This window comes from Cricetulus griseus (assembly GCF_003668045.3).
Source record: "Cricetulus griseus strain 17A/GY chromosome 1 unlocalized genomic scaffold, alternate assembly CriGri-PICRH-1.0 chr1_0, whole genome shotgun sequence".
NCBI classification, from domain to species: domain Eukaryota; kingdom Metazoa; phylum Chordata; class Mammalia; order Rodentia; family Cricetidae; genus Cricetulus; species Cricetulus griseus.
The window spans coordinates 32,740,891-32,762,766 of record NW_023276806.1 but is presented as its reverse complement, the minus strand read 5'-3'; the positions used below and the strand labels follow the sequence as shown (position 1 = coordinate 32,762,766).

The window sequence follows — 21,876 nt, the reverse complement described above, 5'->3', positions numbered from 1 at the left end:
ACAGAAAGGACACCCAGACAAAGCATATAAAGAAGAATGGTACCTCTGTCTCCATTAGAGTACTTCAGCCAGCAGGCAGACCATGAACTGTAAGCAAAAATAGTTCTCTACCCCTCAACAAATGGCACTGTTGAATCCTTTATAGATTCATACTTATAACCCAGATGCCACAAAAAAATAGTATATCCAATAACTTCTGAAGAAGGTTTACAAACTGCTTATTTTAATGGCTAGATTTTTGATGGGGTGAACTACCCTGAATATATCTATGAAAATAAGCACCAACTCATATGTTGCCAGTATAATGTATATTGCATCAGCTTGCAAAGTAGCCATTGTTTGTGTGCCTTGGCAATTTTCAGGTGTACTCTGGAAACTGAGAATTAATTAATCAAGAAATCTGGATTGTTTGAGATGCAGATCCATAAATTATTTTGAAATGGAGTCTGAGGATTGAGGGCAAGTTTTACACCAATATTTAAATGAGGACTGAGCTCAGGACCGATCGTGGGGACCTTGAAATATCCCAACTTAAAGAACTAGAAATGTTAACTATGAAACAACTCTTATTAAAAAACATTTTACAAAATCTCATCATGAAATATGTTTATTGAGCTTTGGGCAGTGGCAGTACTGTAACCAATGAGGTTTATCCTAGGAGTGATTATTGCTAACTGAAATATATTTTTTGAATTTTTTTCTTGTAACAAGTGTTCTAAGTATCAGTATAAACACAAACTGTAAAGTTTGGACTCCAAGAGTTCAGATCTTTGTAATAGAAAAGAAAAAAAAAAAAGCAGAAGCATGTCCAGTTGTTCCTTGATGTGCCAAACAAATCTGAACTGCTGTTCCAACTATCCACACTTCTTCCTCATAGCTTAAAAATGTTTCTATAGTGCAGACAACACTAGAAGTGCACTTAATCTTGCTGGTGGCAGATAAATTGGGCACTCTCTCTAACACTATCTAAAAGAGTTAAGAATTGCTGAACAGATATGGTCAGAGCAAGGCCTCAAGCTACCAAGAAAACTGCAGATTCAAAATTAATTCGATTAACACAAAGCACTGTTATTCCTTACCATGTACTTGAGTATATGATTTTTTTTTCAGTTAACTAAAAAAGAAATCCTAGGGACCAATGTGTGACTGGTAATGCTATTAGAATGACTAAGAAAGAGCTTGTAGCCTTTAAAAAGATAAAAAAAAAAGACTTTTTTTCTGGGCACATGAGTTAAGGAAGCCTACATCCAAGAGGGTTATTTGTTTGGGTGTTTGTTTGGGATTACAGATAGAAGTAACAGCATATGTGGCATCCAGCCAAATGGCCACACATTCCTGTCATTAATTTTGAAACAAACAAAAAAGTTGTACAAAGTGACTGCCTAAGATGACTAAAAACTTTAGTGCTTTTCTTTGAACCTTTTTAGAAAGAATTCATGTGAAACAGAAGCCTGTGACTAGTCCTGACACTGTCACAATTGTGGCTTTCCAGAGAAGGTGAGGATCAAGAAAGTCACCCCTTTGTTCCCTTGTGACAATCCCTCCCCCAAGCTAGACTTTTCACATTCGTTTAATTTCCTGAACTGTAAGCACTTTTCTGCCTCTGCTCCTTCGCGTCCTTCAGAACTCTAAAAGATGCTGAGGACTGGTACCAAACACAGGCACAGCAGCGATCCTGTCCCTAAGCGCTGCAGAGTGACATGTTCTCAGTCCCCAACTTTCTAACCCTTCAAACCTTGGCGCACACAGATCAGGTTCAGCCTGGAGACACCTCTGAGCGTCCTTTTGCCCGGACGCACTGCATCCTCGAGCGCCCTGGGGATGGATGCGCTCTCCTCCTGCACCCCGCAGGCAGCACCCATCCCGGGCCTCCCGGCTCCTCCACAGCAGGCAACCCCTCCGCGCCCTCGGGATCGCCTGCCCCTGCCCGCAGCGCCCTCACCTTCCAAGGGCCCCCTCCCCAGTCCGCCTTCCCCGGGCCACTCGCGACCGTGCTGTCCTGGACCCTGCTGCGGTCACCCAGAGGTCCCACGTGTGCGCGCCGCCGGGGGCCGCCCCCTCCCCAATGCACCCCTCGCGCACCCACCTTCAGCGGGAACCCGCGGGCCAGAGAGTCCCGGGCGGGCAGCGGCTGCAGGCGACCGTCCCGTCCCGGTCAAGCGCAAGGTCCTGCGTCTGGACAGGCGACGCTTCCCGTGCTCCCGCCGGACGCCGCGGGGGACGCCTCAGGGGTGGCCAGACTGAGCTGGCTCTCCACAGCACCGCGCGCGGGCCACCTCAGCCGCGGGGAGCGACACTCCCTCCCTCCCCTGGGGTCCCTAAGCCCGAGCCCTCGGTCCCCGCGCCCCTGCGGGCGCCCGCCGCTTACCGCGTCCTCCGGCTGCCTGCCGCGCGGGAGTTGGGAGAGCAGCGCCTGTGTCGCGCGCGGGACGGTCGCCTTCCGAGGCTGGCCCTGAGGGGAGGATGCAGCGCGCCGGCCGGCTTAAGACGGCCGCTCCGGGCCAGGCGATGCTCCACCGTGCCCTCCCTCGGGGCCGCAGCGCGCCTGCTCCTCCGCCGAGCCCCGCGCGCCCCGCCTCCCCGCCCCCTCCCTCCCCGGCCAGCCGGCCCGGCGCGCCGCTACTAAAGTGAGCTGGAGCGCGCTCCCGCCCGCCGGCGCGCGCGCGCCCCCGCCTCCGCGCCCCCGGCTTCCCCTCCCCGCTCGCCCCGGGCCGCCGCTCCGACCTCCTGGCCTCGCGCTGCCTCCTCGGCCGGCGGGACACCGGTGCGCACGCGCCTCGACGGCGGCGGCCTGAGATGCGGCGATGCTGCACCTGCCGCAAGGTCTCCCCCTCGAGGCGCGCCTGTGCTCCTCTCGTCCGCCCGCCTTGTTTTTTTTTTTTTTTTTTTTTTTTTTTTTTTTTTTTTTTAATTTTCTCCTCAGGTGCTGGAGACGAGCAGTGCCCCCAGGGCGCCGGCGCTCGCCCCCTGCACTTCCTGTGGGCCAGCCTGAGAGAGTCGCTCCCTGAGGAGAGCGGTGGGTCGGAACGCACGCCTGCGCACACGTGGAGAGCGCCGAAAGCGCGGGCCGGCCGCGGCTGTCTGGAAAAAGCCAACCTGGGCTGCTCGTGAAAGGGCCTTTTAAAGTTTTGCCTGGGTGCGTCTGGTTTGCGTATTCTGACTGAAAGTGTTTGCAAGCGGCGTGGCAGCCAAGTTGGCTTGCAGGTTAGGAAGCAACGTTTCCCAAGGAGCTTGTGTCCTCTGGTGCCAAAGACACTAGAGACCAAGCCCTGTGAGTGTCGGTGACAAGCTAGAATTCCGGAAAATCTTGGAAAGGTTTGCTTGCTTTGATTTGGAACTTGTTAGGCACTCCTTTCTGCACACACGCACACCAGCACACACGATGTCATACAAATGTGTGCATATGCACATATATGTACATGAACTGAACTGAATATGGTCTAACTTCTGGGAAGCACAAATCATGTCAGGTATAAATTCCAGAACCTAAGACGCTGGCATGAAATTTTTATGTTTAAATGTTCAGAGATGAAAACAGGATGTCATTATTGTTGTTTCCTAGCTCCAACTTGAGATTCAGGTTTGGAACTTTGCCCTCAAAAAAAAAAAAAAAAAAACAGAAACAAAAACAAAAAAACACAATTTGTGTAATAAGAAAAATCTATTTTCTATATTCGTTGTTCTTATTAACAGCCTATTTAAAAGCTGTAGTGACCAAAGGTCATAAGCCCAAATCTTTGCTCTAATGGAGAGATTTTTCAAATACCTAATTCAAAAGAGGTAATGCACTTTTCTTCTTTGTAAGTTAGAAATCTTTGTACTTGATCTAAGGAGATTAATATGGCGCGTGCATTTATTTATTTAAATTGCAATAGGAAAAAGGAAAACGAGTATTAAACAAATAATAAATAGAGAATATAAGCATTTTCTTTAAAAAGCTTTGTTTTCTCAAAAGTAATGCTCCAGTTGCAGGTAATTGTCATAATAAAATGTACATAAATTTTTGGTAAAAATTGACATTAGAAATGTAATAAATAAATAATTTTGACTTTTATCTTTTCTATAATTTGTGTCACATCCATGTGCTTAATAAAATCATATGAACTGTTAATACGGTAAAATATTTGTCAAACTTAACAGATGTTGATATGATCTGGCTATTATTTGCCATGCTTATCACAGCCCAGCACCAAAAGGACATTCCACAACTTAAGTATGTCTTTGCATAAATTAGAATGGAATTATATTTATGGACTTTGAAACAATAAAGAAAATCAAAACAGTAAACCTCACTCTCTTCATTTTAAAATATAGTAGCCACTGACACTTGATATAACTGAGGGGATTGTTAGATAAAATGAATTAACATTCGCTGCGTCCCTTCAAAGGAGGGTGCCTGTTTTTCATGTTTAATCCATCTTTTGAATTCCTAATTCAAATTAACAGGAAGTGTCCTTACTGTTCAGGTTACAGAATGTTGCATTAGATAACATATCTGTGAAGGAAGTTTCAGCCTAGGTAAAATAAAATTGCTGTGTTGTTTCTACATACCACATTCATTAGTTATACAATTTAATTTAAAATGCTTCTTATGATTCTCCAGACTCTTGGACTGAAATGATTTCCGTGGAAAATATAAATGCTTCTGAGAAATAACAGCTTAGCTAGTAAACATTAACTATTAACTTTGTGACACAGCTACCTAGTTTCAATATTTGTTAGCTATGCTACCAATTGCTGTGTGTCTTGATATGTTTACCCATAAAATAGTTATGATGTGGTGCTGGAAAGAGGACTAAGAGGTTAAAAGTGTATCCTGCTCTTGAAGCAGACCTAAGTTAGAATCCCAGAACCGTGTCAGTTGGATCACAACCACCTGTAATTCCAGCTCTAGAAGGATCTGAGGTCTCTGAGTTCCATGATCACTGGCAATCATGTGAACATGCCACCCCCCAAAAAGCCATAATATACATAAGTAAAAAATAAATCTTGCAAATTAATGTGGTGATATCTATTTCATGAAATTTTGAGAATTACCAAAAATAAAACATGAGTTAGACAGGACAGAGTTCCTAGCCATTGGCATTAATCAAATATTAACTTGGAGCTATCTATCTGTAATTCCAACAGTGCAAGAATTTATCAGTTTTGTAGGACTCTATTTTTTTCTTAGTAGTATTGGGGATTGAATCTAGACCCTCATGCATGCTAGGCAAGGGCTCTACCATTGTACTGAAACCCCAACCTGTAGATCAAATTTAAAGATGATTTTTTTTTTCAGTTCCATGAGGCAGCACACTTGATCAAAGCATGTTCTTTTAGACTTCAAATAATTCTGAGTTCTTCTTGTGCTATCTTTTCTTACAACCCATGCATTTCTTAAAGGCAATCTTTAGATTTGTTTTATTCATCTAGTATTGGTTAACTAATCAGCATAGGTAAAGTTTGGTAAGAACTGTACACAATTTATGTCCCTAAAATTTGGAAAGGTACTTTATAGACACTGCACTTAGTTGTAGAGAGAAATAACTTACAAACGTTTAAGAAAATACATGAGTATATAGGATTAGATTATTTAAGTTAATTAACTATGAGACACATCATAAGGAGAAAGAAGAGAAGAGAACTTAACTTGTGCAAGACTTGTTATAAGGGGTCTTGGAATAGATTTGATTTGTTTCAAGACAGGAACAGAGAAATTTTGTTAAGTATTGAACAGTACTTGGTGTGAAAATAAATAGCTTGTTGTTACTTCTTCCTTGACAAATACAATAGCCTACTACTTTAAAATACTTAGTATTAAGAATAAAAAGTTAAATTTTATATCTCAACATTGAACCTATTGACTTTTATCCATTGTACTTTTAACTATCTTGCTCCTAATGAACAAGTAAGTGCCCCTAGGAGCTGAACTGGCAATCCTGCATCAAATATGAACATACTCTGATCCTCTGCCCCAAGAAGAACTCAGAACTGAAAGACCAAGTTGCATATTCATCCTTTAAATATGACAAAAGCATGAAAGTGATGTGGAGGAGTGTAGAACTGGGTCAGAACATCTAGGAAAGCTTCACAGACAGTCCAACTGTTGTGAATGATGAATAAAATTCTCAGTCGGTCAACAGTAGAGGACACTTGACTAGAAGGAATAGAAAGACTGATCTAGTTACTTTTTTCATCCATTTATTAAACTCACCCATTATTATCCATAGTGTGTCACTGATTCCTTTGTTATTCTCTGATAAAAATCACTCTTTTCCCTTTTCCAAGTAGAAATAACACAGACAAACCCACTTACAAAATATATGAAAGAAAAAGTAATCAGTGAGATGTCTAGAGCCATATATAATATGTAACATATTGAGAAAATAAGATTTCAGAAGGGGGTAATAGAATTTAAATAAAGATCTCCTGAAAATGATACTAGAGAAGAAAAAATGCATTAAAAATCTATGTGAGTTTTGGGCATTTCATGATAAATGCCATATGACTTAAAAGTTTTATTGAGGTATTGAAACACTAGCAGGGATGAGTATATAAAGGCATTAATACTTACTTAAAACCAGAATGTTCTACAAATATATCTGTAAAGTCTTTATAAGTAGTTCCTTCCAGAACCAAGTATAAAATGGTATAGTATAGACTGATACAATGATGTACAGCTGTAATCTTAGCACTAGAAAGTACTGTCAGGCAAATCACAAGTAAAAGGTCATTGTGGTCTACATGCAAACTTTGGAACCAGTCTAACTTACATGAGAAAGCTACTTTTTAAAAGAAACAAAACTAAATTAATAAATGACATAGTTTTATATCGTTCACCCCTGTAATGTTGACCACGCAATGCAGAACACAGTAGAACATATTTACATTCAATTGGGAGGAGAAGTATGGGTGGCTATCCATTCCAACACCCATTTGTTAATAATTTCAAATGTTTGAATATATTGTCTGGGAGGACATCTACAGCTTCACATACATTGAAGACTTCATAAAGTACCACTGATCTTTATTCTTTCAAATGTGATTATCTATTAAAAGAGTTGGGGAACAGAGTCCAGATGTCCACAAAGACTCATTAAGTCTAATTGGATGTTAATAATAATCATTTAAAATCTAATGATAATTATGAAAATTTCGGCTTCTACTTTGAACCACTAGGTTTAATTTGACAGCAGTAGTAATAATGATCAATGAAATTATAGTTATCATGAAATATATGTTGTTTACTTTGAATCCTTAATAATGTGTTTCAGGCAAAATACCTCTCATGAAAATCCTAGAGAAATGTACCATTGTTGTCTTTGTCAAATAAAAAGTAGAGAGGTTGTGGGATAAGACAGCCAAGTTCACTAACAAAGTAGCAAGAAAGAGAAGTCAGTTGAGATATGTTTGAGTCAATAGTAATGTTCGGAATTATTTTTATTATTAGGAAATATCATGAATAAAGCTCTGATTCTTGATCTAGTGTCCAATTAGTTGAATATTTTAAATTACTTTCTAAAATTTTGTGATGAACCAGGTTTAGTCAGTTATGGGAAATACATGGTAACATCGAACCTGTCTTACATAATCGTTGACAAACTTCAGGCCTGGAAAGGCCCATATCCTGGATTCTTACACTGCCTTTATCGAGTCTTTAACAGTGGTTATTGACACAATTTTAGCGGAGAGTACATCCATACCACAGGACATCAAAGCTAAGTCTCAATTCAGCAAATGCCCTCAGGTCCAATCCCATCCACTTCCTAGATACATACTAATTATTATTGTAGAGCTTGTTAGACTCAGCCTGTGATGCCTTCTGGCAATAAAGAGTTTTGTAATGTATTAAATATTGTACCAATGCTTCTAAGACTTGAATTTATTGTAAGCCTCAGGTAATATCAACTAATTCCAAAATCCAATCAGCAGGCAGATGATCTCATGACCATCATATGCTTTAAGTTTTGCTAAAGGACTGCTTGACTAAATACATCCACAGAAGCTTTTAGACTCAATAAGCATGATTAAAATGTCAAAACTTTCTGACCTTTTTTTATATTTTCTTGTAATGACAGGCATTAGTAAATACTTGTTTCTTAAATTTCAATTTACCTGATAGTGTTACTTACTCAAATTGAGACTGTTAAGGAAGACTTTGATTCTTTTCAGGATATTTCCTTCAGGCTTTTCACATCAAGAACAATTGGATTGCTTTTCAGAAAGAAGTAAGGAAGCTGGGCATGGTGGTGTATGCTTTTAATCCCAGCACTCAGAAGGCAGAAGCAGGGAGACCTCTGTGAGTTCAAAGCTAGCCAGGTCTACATAACAAGTTCCAGGATAGCCAAGACTGAATAGAGAGACCCCCAATGAAAAAACAAAGAAAAAAAAGAGAAAAGAAAGGGAAAAAGTCTTACAAATTTGACATAAGCAATAATTTGTTGCCCTTTGATTCAAATTTTTTAAAATTCTATTATTTAAATGTCTCTTTATTAAGTTAGACTTTTTCTTCCAAGTTAAATTTGTAATTCCTTTTTCATAGTATCAGTCTTATTCTTGACCTACTTTAGACCAAAGTCTACAAAGGCAAAAGATTACTATACAAGTGAAAAACAATAAAATTCAGTTTTTTTTTCTGATTCTCAAACCTATCATTGTTTTACCAGTGCATGTTTTACTTTATGGTTTGGAACTTTGTGTTGAATAACTCTATTGCCTTATCTTCCTCTACCGCCTTCCTTATTTTGTATTGTAAAGAACTACAGTGTGCAAATAAACTGTCTAAAGGAGTGTTCAGTACAAAAAGCAAGGCATGTCAGGCAAGAAAAGTCTCTCAGTAGTAGTATACCTCTGTCATGTGAGGAAATCCAGGTCATGTGGTCATTAGAATGTGAAACTCTTACATAAACCAGATACTGATTGCTTTAAAAAAAAAAAAAAGTCAATGTCCAGGGTAGAGTTCCTTGTTTGGGCTGACAAATTATCCTAACACACCACATTTATCCTCTCTACCAGATCATCTTTCCTACACAACTTAGTTAAATAATTTCCTAACACAAAACACATGAGAGGGTTCAGAACTTGTGCCTAACCTCCATCAAATTAAGTAGTTCTGAGTTCAAATTAACTGGTAAATTATAAAAGGAAATTTGTAAGTCACAGAAAAATTTACAGCCTGATAGACATTTTTATGCAGTCCAATTGGTAGAGGGATAGAGAGATGAGACCAAGGGCTTGAATCTCGTCAACTGCATGCAGATGCCCCTTGGCTCTAATGATGATGCCACAATTCCCAATCCCTGAAACTCCTGTCTACTCCAATCTTCACCCTTTGTGTGAAGGCAGAACTTGTGATTTTCTTCTTAGTCACTACACACAGGGAAAATAAGTGGAGATTCCAGGAAGTTATGAATATCCTGGGGAGAACAGGAAAATTGTCATACTAAAAAAGAAAAGAAAATTTACAAGATACAAGGAGCTTCTAAAACCAAAAGGTCTCTCACTACAGTTACAAGGCTAGACAAATTCTGGGGAGAAGAGGCTTTCATGGAGGCTGGAGGATTCCTACATATTAAGCCAATTGCTCCAGCTGTCATACATTCAGGGCTGGAAGTTTTGGCAGTGTGAACATATTTGAGTTTTCTCTGCTCTTATAAATAATTCCAGTAAGTTTACTAGTTATCTAAAATAGACTTGGGTGAGATAATTTCTTTGAGCTATTATTGATGACATATCTATGGTGAATAACTATTTGGTTTTTCCTCCCCAAGAAAAGTAACATAATTTGATTGGCATTCAAACAGGAACCAAGAAAGTCAAACATGAATGGGATAAGTATGGTTGCATGGCCTCTGTGATAAGTGATGAGACATGCAGCCAAGATGATCTGTCCAAAAATGGAGCATCCTTGGGGAAACTGTAATATGACTACTTTCTTTATAGGGTATGGGTTGGTGTACCTCCATGCTTTGGTGATTGTACGCTCCCTGTGATTGGTAATATGACATGCATGCAACAAAGGTCAAGAACATAGTGTTCTTGGGAACCAAGAGTAGACACCCTCCTCTATATGATATTGGTTTGCAGAACTCCTGGATAAATATGGTATGTTATGCAAGTATAGATAAGTCTTTTAAATGGATAGAAAACAGAGAATATATTGCTAAATGGGTGTAGTATTAAACCGACTCATAATGACATTACTATATCTATAGACTAGTGCATCTCTCAGCTATCATCAGAGAAGTATCTTTTTGCAATAGATGGCAATTAAAATAAAGACCCATGACTGCTCAAGGTGAAGAGACTGAGAAACTATGGAGTGTGTGTGTGTGTGTGTGTGTGTGTGTGTGTGTGTGTGTGGTTGGGAAGAGATCAGAGGGTGTCTTTGGGAGTTGGTTTTCTCCTACCTTGCTGAGTCAGGGTCTTTCTTGTTTCTGTTTCTGTACTGTATGCTACATGTGTGCTGGACCCTCTGCTTTGGCTAATTCATGCTGCATGCTGAATTACATAATTTTTCTTCCTCTGTGTTAAAGGTAGGACCTCCAGGCTATCTTCTGTTACTTATTATTATAGTTATAATAATAAGTCATTGGGGGTTGGTTTAATGCCATACCCATTTAGAGAAGTTATAGTAGTAGGCTCTCCTGATGGGACTATGACTGATCTAGGCACAAGCTGCTGGCCTCAATAATGGTCCTATATATGGGTTTCAATGCTAGGAGCAGAAAGTAGTTGGTTACTCCCATGGCATTTTTTTCACTATTAAACAAATGACAAGTCCTGACAGGTTGATTGTTATTAAAGCTTTCAAGGTTCACAATGGGATAAGACTGATGGTAACTTATCTTTGCCAGTTGAGTACCAGCATGATTTCCCTGTGTCACAGGACTCAAGTACAGCCAGAATGGCAATGATAAAAAGCAAAGCAAAACACAATAGAAACAGAAAAAACACAAATGATGACAAATGTTAGAATGAATGTAGGGAAAGAAGAACAGATTGTAAGCAGGTGATGGGGAATGTACTGTGTATGTTTATCTTATTGATTGTTAAATAAAATACTGTTTGGCCAATGAGACAGCAAGTTAGATGGGACTAGGAGTCAAAGAGGATTCTGGGAAATGTAGTAGAGAAGTGGTGATCCAGACAAGGAAGTGACATAGTAAGGAGACTCATATTTAAAGAAGGAGAAACAGGAAGTGTCCCTCTTTTCCCCTCCGCTCCTGCTCCAGTGGCACAATATGATCTGCTGGCAAGGAGGGACGCCAATAAGCATCCGATAAGATAAGTCTTATATATAGGTTTATGATAGTTAAGACTGAGCTAACAGATGAGAATTCTAGTCATTGGCCAAGCAGCATTGTACCTAATACAAGTTTCTGTGTATTCATTAGGGCCCTAACTCAGGTGGGCAGTTGGCGTAAAGCTCACACATGGCGGTGGAGCTCAGGCGGCTTTGGCAGAAAGATTTTTTGTAACAAGCAGGTACTGTCACTGCAAAACAGTGTGGAGTTTCTTCATTAAGCTAGAGCCATAATTGCCACCTGATCCAGCTATACCATTCTTGAGCATGTACCCAAAGGACTCCTTATCCTACTATAGAGATTCCTCCCCACATATGTTTACTGATGTTCTATTCACAAGAGCTAGGAAATAGAAACAGCCTAGCTGTCTATCAACTGATGACTGGATAATGAAATTGTGATAAAAAAAAAAAAAACATTACACAATGGAAAATTATTCAGCTATTAAGAAAAAAGGTAAATTAGAAAATTCACATGTAAATGGAAGTACATGGAAGAAAAATAATTCTGGATGAGGTATCCCAGATTTAGAAAGACAAATGCTGTGTACTTTCTCTTATTTGTTGATTTTAGCTTAGACTTTTTACATATGGTTTTCCACTGAGAATGATCATAGAGGTCAGAAAATGATGAAGAGTCCATGGAGGGCGGGGATTTAAGAATGTAGTAGCAGGGAGGGCTAATGGTTTGAATGAGAATGCCCCAAGCCCATATGTTTGAATGCTCAGTTGCCATTTTGTGGAACAATTTGGGAAGGATTAGGAGGTATGGTCTTTTGGGGGGGAGATGTGTCACTGGGTATGGGCATTAAAATTTCAAAAGCCCATGCCAAACTGAGTTAGTACTTTCTCACTGACTTGTACTCGTGGATCAGATGGAAGTTCTCAGGGGCTACTCCAAGAACAAGCCTGTCTGCTGCCATGTTCCCAGCCATCATGGCCACGTACTCAAACCCTCAGGTGAGTCTGGGCAATGCTCTGCCCCCCCGCAAACTTCCCCATCAACCACAGCTCATTTCTGCCTGAGCCCACCTGGACAAGAGTGGACCTGCCCAGACCAGAGGGCCCACCCTAAGTCTAGACACACCTCACCCCTGTCTACATTCTGCCCTCTGTCCTGCGTCGGGCACCTGAGCTGAAGTTGAGCCTGGGTACTGCTCTGCCCTCCCCCCAACTTCCCCCATCAACCCCTGCTCACTTCTGCCTGAACTCCACCCCCACCCCCACCCCGGCCCAGACCTGAAGGCCCACTCTGAGTCCAAACACACCACACCGTTGTCCACACACCACCCTCTGCCAAACATCTGCCCCCAGAGGTTGAGCCCTCCGCCTGCCACCAGAGAGTGAGACACCCCACCCACAAAAACATAGGAACTGGATAATCCAATTTTATCAAATACGAAAAGAAACAGGAGAGCGAAATACACACACAATGACACCACCAACAATAAATCCAAAACAAACAATGGAATAAGGGATGGAAGGAAACAGAGAAAGAACACACTCAACAACCGAAAAACCAATATAACACCACCAGAATCTAGGGACTCCACACCAGCAAGACCTGAGCAGCCCAACACAGAGGATGAAGAAGAGATGGACCTCATAAATTATCTTAGGAAGATGATAGAGACCTTTAAAGAGGAAACAAGAAAATCCTTTAAAGAAATAGAAGAAAAACTGTTGGGAGCCAAATCTCAGGGCTTGGCATGAGATCCTAGGCCATGCTTGGCAGGCCACATAGTTAACCTTTACATAGCAGCTCCTTAGAACCTCAGCTTAAGAAAAGAAACAACTTAAACCAGTCCTCCACCCACAGGCTCAGTCACCTAGGCAACCCCTTCCTGGACCTCTTACTCATGAACTCTTTACCTTGCCAAACATCCTCTTTGTGGCTTCCTAATATCCTCCCTATACCAACACCTGGTGTGCAAACAACCCATTCTGCCCCTCCCCATATCCTGACTATATAAACTAGCCTGAGAAAAGTAAAGTTTGCCACTTGATCAAAATCCTGTCTTGTGGTCCTTCTTTCTGTGTCTCTTGTCCCCATTCCCTACCCCTGACTCTCTTGCCCCAGGTGATGTCCTGCAGGTCGGGACATAAAACAAGCAAAATATTACGTGAAATGGAGGAAAAGACAAACCAAAAAACTTCAAGATATAAACCTCTTAAAAAATCTAAACAAAGTCAAGAAAAAAAAAAAAAAACTGAAGAAAGCACTCGAAACAGTTCAAGGCATGAAAGTTGAAATAGACACAATAAAGAAAACACAGAATGAGGGGATGCTGGAAACAGAAAGGCTGGATAAAGGATCAGGAGCAAAAGATGTGAGTATAGCAAATAGAATTCAAGAGATGGAAGAGAGAATCTCAGTTGTTTAAGACTCTCTAGATAATATACACTCACAGACCAAAAAAAAATCTCAAGTCAAACAAATCCCTAACACAAAATATCCAGAAAATATGGGACACTATGAAAAGGCTGAACCTAAGAATAATAGGTATAGAAGAAGGTGAAGAAATACAGCTCAAAGGTACAGAAAACATATTCAACAAAATCATAAAAGAAAACTTCCCCAACCTACAGAAGGATATGACTATGAAAGTACAAGAAGTTTACAAAACACCAAACAGACTGGAACACAAAAAGAAGTCCCCTCAACATATAATAATCAAAACACCAAACCTACAGAATAAAGAGAAAATATTAAGAGCAGCAAAGGAAAAAGGCCAAGTAACATATAAAGGCAGACCTATCAGATTCACACCGGACTTCTCAATGGAAACTTTGAAAGCCAGAATATCCTGGATAGATATCCTAAAAACACTAAGGGAGCATGGATGCCAACCCAGACTACTGTACCCAGCAAAACTTTCAATCACTATAGATGGAGAAAACAAGATATTCCATGAAAAAACGAGACTTAAACAACACATATCCACAAATCCAGCACTACAGAAATTTCTGGAAGGAAAACTCCAACACAACGAAGATAACTACACTCACAAAAACATAGGAACTGGATGGATAATCCAATTTTACCAAACATGAAAAGAAACAGGAGAGCGAAATACACACACAATGACACCACCAACAATAAATCCAAAACAAACAAGAACCAACAGTCAATGGACATTAATGTCCCTCAATGTCAATGGTCTTAACCTGCCCATAAAAAGATACAGGCTAGCCAGGCATTGGTGGCACACTCCTTTAACCCCATCACTCGGGAGGTAGAGGCAGACATATTTGTGTGAGTTCGAGGCCAGACTGGTCTCCAGAGCGAGTGCCAGGATAGGCTCCAAAGCTACACATAGAAACCCTGTATCGAAAAAAAAAAATAAAAAAAAGACGTAGGCTAATAGAATAGATACGAAGACAGAATCCATCCTTCTGATGTATACAGGAAAGACACCTCAACTTCAAAGACAGTTGTTACCTCAGAGTAAAGGGTTGGGAAAAGATTTTCCAATCAAATGGGCCCAAGAAACAAGCTGGTATAGCAATCCTAATATCTAATAAATTAGACTTCAAACTAAAAATCAATCAAAAGAGATGAAGAAGAGCATTTCATACTTATCACAGAAAAAGCCCATCAGATGAAGTCACAATCCAGAACGTATATGCCCCAAATACGAAAGCACCCACATTTGTAAAAGAAACATTACTAAAGCTTAAACCACACATAAAACCACACACATTTATAGTAGGAGACTTCAACACCCCGCTTTCACCACTAGACAGTATCACCAGACAGAAACTTAACAAAGAAACAAAGGATCTAACAGAAGTTATGACCCAACTGGGTTTAACAGATATCTATAGAACATTCCATCCAAACACAAAGGAATTTACCTTTTTCTCAGTGCCACATAGCACCTTCTCTAAAATTGACCACATAGTTGGCAACAAAGCAAACCTCCACAGATACAAAAGAATTGAAATAACCCCTGTATCTTATTAGATCACAATGCTTTAAAACTAGAATTCAACAGCAATACAAATTGCAGAAAACCTACAAACTCATGGAAATTGAATAACACCCAATTGCACCATTCCTGGGTTGAGGAAGAAATAAAAATAGAAATTAAAGACTTCCTAGAATTTAATGTGAATTTATACACAACATACCCAAACTTATGGGACACTTTGAAAGTAGTGCTAAGAGGAAAGTTCATAGCACTAAGTACCCACATGAAGAAACTAGAGAAAAGTCAGAAGAGAGAATTGACAGAACAACTGAAAGCTTTAGACCAAAAACAAGCAAACTCACCACTGAGGCATATACACCAGGAAATAAGCCAACTGAGGGCTGATATCAATAAAGAAGAAACAAGGAAAATGTTACAAAGAATCAATGAAACAGACAGTTGGTTCTTTGAGAAGATCAATAAGATAGACAAACCTCTATCCAAACTAACCAAAAGGCAGACAGATACAGCATGTTAATTAACAAAATCAGAAAAGAAAAGGGGGCTATAATAACATACAGTGAGGAAATCCAGAGAATCATCAGGTCATACTTCAAAAACAGGTACTCCACAAAATCTGAAAATCTAAAGGAAATGGACAGTTTCCTGAATAGATATCACTTACCAAAATTAAACAAAGAACAGATAAGCAGTTTAAATCGACCTATAACCCCTAATGAAATAGAAGCAGTCATGAAAAGCCTACCAACCAAAAAGAAGCCATGGGCCAGATGGCTTCACTGCAGAATTCTACCAGAAATTCAAACAGGAGCTAATACCAGTACTCCCCAAATTGTTCCACACAGCAGAAGCAGAAGGAGCATTGCAAAACACTTTTTACGAGGCTACAATCACTTTGATACCCAAGTCACACAAAGTCACAACTAAAAAAGAGAACTCTGGACCAATATCCCTCATGAACATCTATGCAAAAATACTCAACAAAATATTGGCAAATTGCATCCAAGAACACATCAGAAAAATCATCCACCATGAACAAGTAGGCTTCATTCTAGGGATGCAAGTATGGTTCAACATATGAAAATCCACAATGTAATCCACCATATAAACAAACTGAAAAAGAAAAACCACATGATCATCTCACTAGATGCTGAAAAGGATTTTGACAAAATCTAACATACCTTCATTATAAAGATCTTGGAGATCTTTCCAGAATAACAGGAACTTATCTAAACATGATAAAAGCAATATACTCCAAACTAACGGCCAACATCAAACTAAATGGAGAGAAACTCAAAGTGATTCCTCTAAAATCAGGAACAAGACAAGGCTGTCCACTCTCTTCATATTTCTACAATATTGTACTTGAAGTTCTAGGTAGAGCAATAAGACAAGGAAAGGAGATCAAAGGGATACAAATTGGAAAGGAAGAATTCAAACTTTCACTATTTGCAGATATTCTATATATGATATTCTATATGAGTGACCCAAAAAATTCTACCAGGGAACTCCTACAGCTAATAAACACCTTCAGCAAAGTAGTAGGATACAAAACTAACTAAAAAACATCAGTAGCCCTACTATATACAGATGAAAAATCCAATGAGAAAGAAATCAGATAAACATCACCCTTCACAATATCCACAAGCAACATAAAATATCTTGGGGTAACACTAACCAAAATTGAAAGAACTTTGAGTCTTTAAAGAAAGAAATTAAAAAGATACCAGAAAATGGAAAGATCTCCCATGTTCTTGCATAGGTAGAATCAACATAGTAAAAATGGCAATCTTGCCAAAATAATCTACAGATTCAACGCAATCCCCATCAAAATCCCAACACAGTTCTTCACAGACCTTGAAAGAACAATACTCAACTTTATATGGAAAAAAAAACAGGATAGCCAAAACAACTCTGTACAATAGAGGATCTTCTGGAGGCATCACCATCCATGACTTAAAGCTCTACTATAGACCCATAGTTGTAAAAACAGCTTGGTGTTGGCACAAAAATAGACAGATAGACCAATGGAATAAAATCAAAGACCCTGATATTAACCCTAACACCTATGAACACTTTATTTTTGACAAAGATCATAAATCTAATACAATGGAAGAAAGATAGCATCTTCAACAAATGATGCTGGCACAACTGGATCCAGATTTGCAGAAGATTGCAGATAGACCCATATCTGTCACCATGCACAAAACTTAAGTGCAAATGGATGAAAGATCTCAACATAAATCCAGCCACACTTAATCTTCTAGAAGAGAAAGTGGGAATTACCCTTAAACAAATTGGCACAGGAGACCGCTTCCTGAACATTACACAAGTAGCACAGACATTGAGATCCGCAATTAATAAATGGGACCTCCTGAAACTGAGAAGCTTCTGTAAGGCAAAGGACACAGTCAGTAAGACAAAACAACGGCCCACAAAATGGGAAAAGATCTTTACCAATCCCACATCTGACAGAGAGTTGATTTCCAAAATATACAATGAACTCAAGAAGCTAGCCACCAAAATACCAAACAATGAAACTTAAAAGTGGTGTGCAGAACTAAATAGAGAATTCTCAACAGAGGAATCTGAAATGGCTGAAAGACACTTAAGAAAATTGCTCAAAATCCTTGGCCATCAGAGAAATGCAACTCAAAACAACTCTGAGATACCACCTCACACCTGTCAGAATGGCTAAAATCAAAAAACACCGATGACAATCTATGCTGGAGTGGATGTGGAGAAAAAGAAACACTCCTCCATTGCTGGTGGGAGTGCAAACTTGTAAGACCACTCTGGAAATCAGTATGGCAATTGCTCAGAAAATTGGAATCAGTCTACCTCAAGATCCAGCAATGCCTCTCTTGGGCATATAAGACTAATGTTCAACCATGTTCATAGCAGCATTGTTTATAATAGCCAGAATCTGGAAGCAACCTAGATAGATGCCCCTCAACTGAAGAATGGATAGAGAAAATGTGGAACATTTATACAATGGAGTACTACTCAGCAGAAAAAAGCAATGGAATCTTGAAATTCGAAGGCCAATGGATGGAACTAGAAGAAACCATCCTGAGTGAGGTTGGTCAGAAAAAGTCACCAAAAGACAAACATGGTATGTACTCCCTCATATATGAATTTTAGACATAGAGCAAAGGATTACAAGCCTACAATCCTCTTCACCAAAGAAACTAGGAAACAAGAAGGACTCTAAGGGAAAAATGCATGGATCCAAGGAATGTGATGGGGCAGGAACTCCTGAGCTAATTGGGAGCATGAGGATGGGGGAGAGGGAGCTGCCAGAATGATAGGAGGGAAAGAGGAAAGGAGAGGAGGAAACAGAGAAGCAGAAATATTGAGTTCTGGGAAGAATGGAGGAGAGCAGGATGAGAGATACCATAGCAGAGGGAGCCATTATATGTCTGAGGAGAGATCTGGCACTAGAGAGATTTCCAGAGATCTATAAGGATGACACGAACTGACAATCTAGGCAATGGTGGGGTGGATAATCTAAATGCCCTTTTTCTATAATGAGACTGATGACGACTTTTATGCCATCCTAGAGCCCTCATCCAGTGGCTGATGGAAGCAGATGCAGACACCCACAGATATACACTGAACTGAACTCTGGAATTTAGTTGCAGAGAGAGATGTTTGAAGATCAAAGGGGTCGGTACCAGGCTGGTGAAACCCACAGAAATAGCTGGCCTGTACAAGGGGGAGCACATGGACCCCAGACTGCTGTCTGGGAGGCCAGTAGAGGACTGATCCAGACCCCTGAACATGGATGCCAATTAAAAGGCCTCTGTACTCTAGGGGGGGGCCTGGTAGTGGATTAGTATTTTTGCCTGGTGTAAGAACGGACTTTGAGAGACCATCCCACATGAAGGAATGAACTCTTGGCGTGGACACATGGAGGAGGGCCTAGGCCCAGCCCAGAATGATGTGGCAGGCTTTGGGGAGCCCCCATCGAGGGCCCTACCGTGCCTGGGGAATGGCGTTTGGATGGGGTGGGGGGTAGTTTGGAGGTAGAGGGGGAAGGGTGGGGGGCAGGGAGTGGGAGAAGGGATTGACATGTGAAACAAGCTTGTTCCTAATTTGAACTAATAAAAAAGAAGAATTTAATGGATTTATCCCATAACAAGGCAGTAGTGCCCCTACTAGACCACAGGCTAATAAACAAAAACCCACTGCCAGTGAAGGAGCTAACTCCTCTGAAGTTGTTCAACAGTGAGTTTCCATAGAGTCTTAAAATTCACAAAATTTGGAAGCAATTTCTCTCAGAAAAAATTTGAACTTAAAATTAGACATCTTAAGAATAAAAATCCATCGAATTAAGTGAATTCTGCCAGTTGTGAAAAGCAGTAGCTTTGAAGATATCTCTGAAAATTTTATGGCAGAAGAAACACTTTTGTATATGTAAAAATTAAAATGCCAAAGAATTCATGGAATCATTGATACAAGCCCCCAGATTTTCAGAAGAACAGAAGGGATGAAATATCAAAAGATGTACAACATAGTAGGTTGTTTACTTTACTGTTCCACTCTCTGACACAAGTATGCCTCAAGCATCATTGGTAAGAGGCTAGACTCCACGTGAAATAATGTCAGTTTAGACTTCAGAGACTCTCATGAAATTGTCAGTGCAAGATGCTGTCAGCCAATCTGGAAATCAGATCTGTGCTGATCATTAGCAAGTCTGGGACTATCTGTTTATGGAACTGCATCCTGGAAAGTTTCCCTTGGCTCAGGGAAGGATAAGCATATGGGTATATGTAGACAAAAGGGTACTGTCAATCCTTGAATGTCAGGTCTACAGATGCAGATCCTGCATAGTACCAGAGATATTATCACTCTACCATGAATGTTGAATGCCACAAGCATCATTGTATTTAACTAATTTTAAAAGGAAATATATTCAAAACAAAGCTGATTAATGGATTCTGGGAAAGAGAGAAAATTAGTCTCCCCCCCAAAACCTCCCTAATTGGTTATCCAATCCTGAAAACATACATACATGCGATACAAAATGTTCTCAGCAGCTTGTATTTGTGTGTGTGTGTGTGTGTGTGTGTGTGTGTGTGTGTGTGTGTAACAACAATAATTAAAGAAAAAGAAACCATAAATTTCAGGGAGACATGAGAGAGATTCAAGAGAATAAGGGAGAAATGATATAATTATATTTTAATTAAAAATAAAAATTTATTTGCTTAAAAGTAGCTAGGAGTTTTCCAGAATTGAAGAGCTAGCTCCTCAGAGCTTAAGTGGTACCTGAATGTAAAAGAAGAGCTGATGCCATCAATGATTTATGAGAGGAATGGAAAAAGTGTCCCATTGTTTGGGTACCATGCCAGGTGCACCAAATTAGACAAAAGTATAGAAGTACATGCTGAAAAGTAGATACATCTGTCCTTTCTTCTTCTTCTTCTTCTTCTTCTTCTTCTTCTTCTTCTTCTTCTTCTTCTTCTTCTTCTTCTTCTTCCTTTTCCTCTTCTCTCTCTCTCTCTCTCTCTCTCTCTATATATATATATATATATATATATATATATGTGTGTGTGTGTGTGTGTGTGTGTGTACATATATAGACCTAGAAAGATACACACACACATCCTTCCTCTTGTAACCTAATATAGACATGAGAAAAGCAACAAATCACATCCAACATATGGATGCTCTGCAAGATACCATTCTATCACTTCTCAAATGTGCCAAGGTCATCAAAAATAAGTCACAAGAAACTTTCACAATACAGAGGAGATATGAATGACTGACAACTAACTGATTTGACTTGGATGGTACCTATAACTAAAAATGATGTTGGGATAGAGGTAAGAGAATCTGAATAAGTTATGCTTTTAGTTAACATAATAAATTAGTACTAGTGAGTCAATATTTGTCTTCATAGTTTAAATAATAAGAGGCAGTGGATGTGGGGCATGTTAGAATTCTCTATAGTGCTTTTACAGATTTTCTGGAATCTTAAAACTATTCAAAGTGTTGAACTATTAAAAATAAAAGCTCTCAGTACATATTCAACCATCAACTAAATAATTTATTTTTATGTGACATAGGAGGTAACTCAGGCACTTTGGTTATAAACATTCAGTTTGTTCTATAATTGTCAGAGACAATAGTTGGTAAATTATTTGTATAAGTAGTGATTACAAGAGTTTTTGAAATGTCTTAGATTTAACTTTAATTTGGATTTGGTAGGTTTAACTTCATTGTAGAAACATGATGGTTGTAGTTTGATGTCAATAAATACTTAGTTTTGCAGCTGGGAAAATTAAGAAGAAACCAGAAATAATATTCTATTGTTTTAACTGGGGACTACAAAATCTGCTTCTGTTGGTATGAAAAAAACATAGAGATTCGATGCTGAAGTACTTTCCTGTACCCTGCCAGCATTTATGCATTACTTATAATGTTCATGAGAAACATCCATAATTAAAGGATCCAAATTATTTCTGCTTTCATCTTCAGTCAGTCCTCTCCCTTTCAGCGTCTTCCATTTTCTGACTTTCCTCACTCTTCAGAAGTAAATAACCAAAAACACAAAAGAAATCCAGTTTTCCACAAAACTCCTACCAACTTTACTAGTTTCCTTTTCTGTTGCTGTGGTAAAACACCATGACAAAAGCAACTTTAAAGAAA

At 39.6% G+C, this 21,876-nt stretch overlaps 1 non-coding gene across 1 annotated transcript; it reads left to right on the top strand.

Moving 5' to 3' along the window:
• The first annotated feature begins 613 nt into the window (after positions 1 to 613).
• On the top strand, positions 614 to 748 carry LOC113831435. The gene has a single exon (XR_003481333.1). It is a non-coding gene; the product is annotated as a U4 spliceosomal RNA (small nuclear RNA).
• Positions 749 to 21,876: the final 21,128 nt, after the last annotated feature.